This window comes from Bos indicus, chromosome X (assembly GCF_029378745.1).
Source record: "Bos indicus isolate NIAB-ARS_2022 breed Sahiwal x Tharparkar chromosome X, NIAB-ARS_B.indTharparkar_mat_pri_1.0, whole genome shotgun sequence".
Classification (NCBI taxonomy): domain Eukaryota; kingdom Metazoa; phylum Chordata; class Mammalia; order Artiodactyla; family Bovidae; genus Bos; species Bos indicus.
The window spans coordinates 150,164,790-150,171,559 of NC_091789.1; positions in this window are offsets into that span (position 1 = coordinate 150,164,790).

The window sequence follows — 6,770 nt, forward strand, 5'->3', positions numbered from 1 at the left end:
GTCACGCAGAGTCTCGTAGTTAATAGATCTTGGAGCTGAGATTCAAACTCCCATCCGATCCGCACTCATTCCATTGTACCGCACGACATCTCAGTAATAAAAATACTACATGAAGAAAGGAGAAAGTAGGTTCTCAGTATTCGGCATTGGACGCCGAAGACCCCCAGTCACTGTACTGATACGGAGAATTGCACGCTTTGGTTTGCCTTAAGGCAGAAAGCCCTGAGCTGCTGGAACCCGGGTCCGTCAACCCAGGTCACATTTATTACCGGCAAATTACCTTCCAAAAATATAGACCAGAGGCTGTTTTAGAACCTGGTAAAGCTACAAGTTCAGAGAAACTTAGAAAAAAAAAATTTTTTTAATTGGAGTATAGTGTGAGTCTGAGTGAACTCCGGGAGTTGGTGATGGACAGGGAGGCCTGGCGTGCTGCGATTCATGGGGTCGCAAAGAGTCGGACAGGACTGAGCGACTGATCTGATCTGATCTGATCTGATAGTTGAGTTACAATGTTGCAGTAGTTCCAGAGAACTGAATCAGTTATACATGTATCCACTCTCTGTGTGTGTTCGTAGCAGAGTTTTATTAAAGTATGAAAAGCAGCTGAGAAAGCTTCTGACATAGACATCAGTAGGGGGATGGAGAGTTGCCCCCCGCCCTTGCTCCTGTTAGCAAGGGAGTTATACACTTTTTTAATTGGTTATTACAATAAAGCAAAAGAATGTCTCAAGGTTGTAAAAAAATTGTACCAGACCCACTCCCACACTTTACCTTTTAAGATGGGAGGATTGGAACTTATCAATAGGAAGATCTTACCAGACCCATTCCCATCATACACATTCTGAGATATCAGGATTAGTCAGAAGGTTTTCAGGAAGGAGAAACTGTCCTCAAGCAGGATGCACTGGTTTATATAATCCTTAGAGCAGAATTAAACTGAGTTGTTTGTTGTGTAACCATTAATTCCCAGCTTAGTTTTATGTGACTAAGACAAAGGAATGTAGGAAAAAAAAAAAAAAGGCGTTTGTCCTTTCCTCCTCCCTGAGAATTCCAGACCCCTGTCTCCTCTTTGAAAGCCCCAGACCCATCTCCTTCTTGGGGACCCCCGACACCTTTCTCCTCCTTGGGGACCCCAGACTTATCAATCTGCCTAGGAATTGACTCGCTCAATCCCCCCTTTTCTTTTAAGAGAATTATGTTGCCAAGGGAAAGGGGTGTCGTTTTCATTCCATAACTGCTTCCTGCTGTTGAGGGGCATCATCCCTAAATTGTTGAGGCAACATATTCTCCTGACCCTCATGTTGAGGGTCTCTGAGCCAGGGACCCCAAGATGATAAGTTGAAGGAGGTTGTGGCACTCAAAGGAGCCTGGACAAGCACTTGTGACTTCAAAGCTTTCAGTTACAAACAAACCACATTATACAGTTACAGATGTAAGGCAAAGTAGTCATTAAGCCAAGTTAAAACATAATCAAAATGAAAAGTTACATTATATCCATAGTTAATGTACAATATCTTAGGATTGTTAGATGTCATCTTGGAGTTGAGGAAAGTCCTTTACTTGAGGTGCAGAAACCCACCATGGGAAGCCTTCAATTGATGGGTCAGTTGAAAAGCTGAAAGCTGAGTCACATAGTTAATTTTAAGGCTTCAGGATCTGTGACAATATCTGCTCACGAAAGCGTTCTGTCATAGAGACAGTCCCTTCTTAGGAACAGTTTGAGCCCTCATTAAAACTACTGGTGAAACTTGGAAGCAACTTTCTTGTGTATCCCGAGTTAGCTTACGCAGATGCCTCTTAATCATGTAATCAGCCGTTTTAGCTTTTCCTGAAGATTGGGGTCTCCAGGAACAGTGTAAATGATATTCTGTTCCTACAGGTTTTGACAGCCCTTGAGTTACAGTAGCTTTAAAGGTGGAACATTGTTGCTCTGAACTTGAGAGTTGAAGATCCCACTTCCATCTTGAGAAGTCAGTATGGTAAGATTTTGCCCATTAGTAAACTTAGGAACTTTCAGTTCAGTTCAATTGCTCAGTCGTATCTGACTCTTTGTGACCTCGTGAACCGCAGCACGCCAGGCTTCCCCGTCCATCACCAACTCCTGGCATCCACCCAAACCCATGTCCATTGAGTCGGTGATGCCATCCAACCATCTCATCCTCTGTTGTCCCCTTCTCCTCCTGCCCTCAATCTTTCCCAGCATCAGGGTCTTTTGACATGAGTCAGTTACTTGCATCAGGTGGCCAAAGTATTGGAGTTGCAGCTTCAACATCAGTCCTTCCAATGAACACCCAGGACTGATCTCCTTTAGGATGGACTGGTTGGATCTTCTTGCAGTCCAAGGGACTCTCAAGAGTCTTCTCCAACACCACAGTTCAAAAGCATCAACTCTTCAGCGCTCAGCTTTCTTTATAGTCCAACTCTCACATCCATACATGACCACTGGAAGAACCATAGCCCTGACTAGATGGACCTTTGTTGACAAAGTAATATCTCTGCTTTTTAATATGCTGTCTAGGTTGGTCATAACTTTCCTTCCAAGGAGTAAGTGACTTTTAAGTTCATGGCTGCAGTCACCATCTGCAGTGATTTTGGAGCCCAGAAAAATAAAGTCTGACACTGTTTCCACTGTTTCCCCATCTATTTCCCATGAAGTGATGGGACAGGATGCCATGATCTTCGTTTTCTGAATATTGAATTTTAAGCCAACTTTTTCATTCTCCTTTTTCACCTTCATCAAGACGCTTTTTAGTTCCTCTTCACTTTCTGCCATAAGGGTGGTGTCATCTGCATATCTGAGGTTATTGATATTTCTCTGGGCAATCTTGATTCCAGCTTGTGCTTTTTCCAGCCCAGCATTTCTCATGATGTACTCTGCATATAAGTTAAATAAGCAGGGTGACAATATACAGCCTTGACGTATTCCTTTTCCTATTTGGAATCAGTCTGTTGTTCCATGTCCAGTTCTAACTGTTGCTTCCTGAGCTGCATACAGATTTCTCAAGAGGCAGGTCAGGTGGTCTGGTATTCCCATCTCTTTCAGAATTTCCCACAATTTATTGTGATCCACACAGTCAAAGGCTTTGGTAGAGTCAATAAAGCAGAAATAGATATTTTTCTGGAACTCTTGTTTTTTCGATGATCCACCGGATGTTGGCAATTTGGTCTCTGGTTCCTCTGCCTTTTCTAAAACCAGCTTGAATGACTGGAAGTTCACAGTTCACATATTGCTGAAGCCTGGCTTGGAGAATTTTGACCATTACTTTGCTAGCGTGTGAGATAAGTGCAATTGTGCGGTAGTTTGAGCATTCTTCGGCATTGCCTCTGTTTGGGATTGCAATGAAAACTGACCTTTTTCTGGTGAAAGAAATCAAAGAGGACACTAATAGATGGGGAAATATACCATGTTCATGGATTGGAAGAATCAATATAGTGAGAATGAGTATACTACCCAAAGCAACTTATAGATTCAATGCAATCCCTATCAAGCTACCAACGGTATTCTTCACAGAGCTAGAACAAATAATTTCACAATTTGTATGAAAATACAAGAAACCTCGAATAGCCAAAGCTATCTTGAGAAAGAAGAATGGAACTGGAGGAATCAACCTGCCTGACTTCAGGCTCTACTACAAAGCCACAGTCATCAAGACAGTATGGTACTGGCACAAAGACAGAAATATAGATCAATGGAACAAAATAGAAAGCCCAGAGATAAGTCCACGCACATATGGACACCTTATCTTTGACAAAGGAGGCAAGAATATACAATGGATTAAAGACAATCTCTTTAACAAGTGATGCTGGGAAAACTGGTCAACAACTTGTAAAAGAATGAAACTAGAACACTTTCTAACACCATACACAAAAATAAACTCAAAATGGATTAAAGATCTCAACGTAAGACCAGAAACTATAAAACTCCTAGAGGAGAACATAGGCAAACCACTCTCTGACATACATCACAGCAGGATCCTCTATGACCCACCTCCCAGAGTATTGGAAATAAAAGCAAAAATAAACAAATGGGACCTAATTAACGTTAAAAGCCTCTGCACATCAAAGGAAACTATTAGCAAGGTGAAAAGACAGCCTTCAGAAAAGGAGGAAATAATAGCAAATGAAGCAATTGACAAACAACTAATCTCAAAAATATACAAGCAACTCCTACAGCTCAATTCCAGAAAAATAAATGACCCAATCAAAAAATGGGCCAAAGAACTAAACAGACATTTCTCCAAAGAAGACATACAGATGGCTAACAAACACATGAAAAGATGCTCAACATCACTCACTATTAGAGAAATGCAAATCAAAACCACTATGAGGTACCATTTCATGCCAGTCAGAATGGCTGCAATCCAAAAGTCTACAAGCAATAAATGCTGGAGAGGGTGTGGAGACAAGGGAACCCTCTTACACTGTTGGTGGGAATGCAAACTAGTACAGCCACTATGGAGAACAGTGTGGAGATTCCTTAAAAAACTGGAAATAGAACTGCCTTATGATCCAGCAATCCCACTGCTGGGCATACACACTGAGGAAACCAGAAGGGAAAGAGACACGTGTACCCCAGTGTTCATCGCAGCACTGTTTATAATAGCCAGGACATGGAAGCAACCTAGATGTCCATCAGCAGATGAATGGATAAGAAAGCTATGGTATATATACACAATGGAATATTACTCAGCTATTAAAAAGGATACATATGAATCAGTTCTAATGAGGTGGATGAAACTGGAGCCTATTATACAGAGTGAAGTAAGCCAGAAAGAAAAACACCAATACAGTATACTAACACATATATATGGAATTTAGAAAGATGGTAACAATAACCCTGTATACAAGACAGCAAAAGAGACACTGATGTATAGAACAGTCTTTTGGACTCTGTGGGAGAGGGAGAGGGTGGGATGATTTGGGAGAATGGCATTGAAATATGTATATTATATGAAACGAGTTGCCAGTCCAGGTTCGATGCACGATACTGGATGCTTGGGGCTGGTGCACTGGGACGACCCAGAGGGATGGTATGGGGAGGGAGGAGGGTTCAGGATGGGGAACACAGGTATACCTGTGGCGGATTCATTTCGATATATGGCAAAACCAATACAATATTGTAAAGTTAAAAAATAAAATTAAATTAAAAAAAATAAAAAAGAAAACTGACCTTTTCCAGTCCTATGGCCACTGCTGAGTTTTCCAAATTTACTGGTATATTGAGTGCAGCACTTTCACAGCATCATCTTGCAGGATTTGAAATAGCTCAACTGCAATTCTGTCACCTCCACTAGCTTTGTTCGTAGTGATGCTTTCTAAGGCCCACTTGACTTCACATTCCAGGATGTCTGGCTCTAGGTGAGTGGTCACACCATGGTGATTATCTGGGTCGTGAAGATCTTTTTTGTATAGTTCTTCTGTGTATTCTTGCCTCCTCTTCTTAATATCTTCTGCTTCTGTTAGGTCCATACCATTTCTGTCCTTTATCGAGCCCATCTTTGCATGAAATGTTCCCTTGGTATCTCTGATTTTCTTGAAGAGATCCCTAGTCTTTCCCATTCTGTTATTTTCCTCTATTTCTTTGCATTGTTCGCTGAGGAAGGCTTATCTCTTCTTGCTATTCTTTGGAACTCTGCATTCAAATGGGAATATCTTCCCTTTTCTCCTTTGCTTTTCACTTCTCTTCTTTTCACAGCTATTTGTAAGGCCTCCCCAGACAGCCATTTTGCTTTTTGACATTTCTTTTCCATGGGGATTGAAGCAATAGCCTATAATGCCCAAGAAACCTCTCAATTGTCTTAAAAGTCATAGGTACAGGGTAATTTAGTATAGGTTCAACTCTAGAAAGCAAGCTTCATATCAACGAATGAAAAATATTTGGCTCGTTCAGGAATTTCAGACAATAAAGTATAAAGATTAGACCCTACTTATTCGTAAATCTTGAATAAGTCTCCATTTATCAATTGACTTTTTTACACCCCAAATAGGAGTGTTGTAGGGACTGTTGGAGGGAATTAATAGCCCCTGTTCCTTTAAATTTTCAATGATGGTTTTAACCCTTCCCTAACACTTCAGCCTTTAATGGATACTGCTTTTGATGTGAAAATAAGAGGGTCATTGAGCGAGGTAAGGACAGAAACAGGGTTTTGTGTTCCACCCACAATTTTTCCATCAGGCCACACTTTAGGATTTATGTTTTGTTCAACATATATCCACTGTTTAAAATTATTTTTCCATTACAGAGTACTGAGTACAGTTCCCTGGCCTATACAGTAGACTCGGATTGCCTGTTTTATGTACAGTAACGTGTATATGATTAAACTTTTTAAATTAAGCTTCTTCTTTTATGTTGTTCAGTTCAGTCGCTCAGTCGTGTCCGACTCTTTACAACCCCATGAATCGCAGCACGCCAGGCCTTCCTGTCCATCACCAACTCCCGGAGTTCACTCAGACTCAGGTCCATCGAGTCAGTGATGCCATCCAGCCATCTCATCCTCTGTCGTCCCCTTCTCCTCCTGCCCCCAATCCCTCCCAGCATCAGGGTCTTTTCCAGTGAGTCAGCTCTTGGCATGAGGTGGCCAAAGTACTGGAGTTTCCAGCTTTAGCCTCATTCCTTCCAAAGAAATCCCAGGGCTGATCTCCTTCAGAATGGACTGGTTGGATCTCCTTGCAGTTCAAGGGACTCTCAGGAGTCTTCTCCAACACCACAGTTCAAAAGCATGAATTCTTTGCCTCTCAAGCTTTCTTTGGGGTCCAACTCTCACATCCAT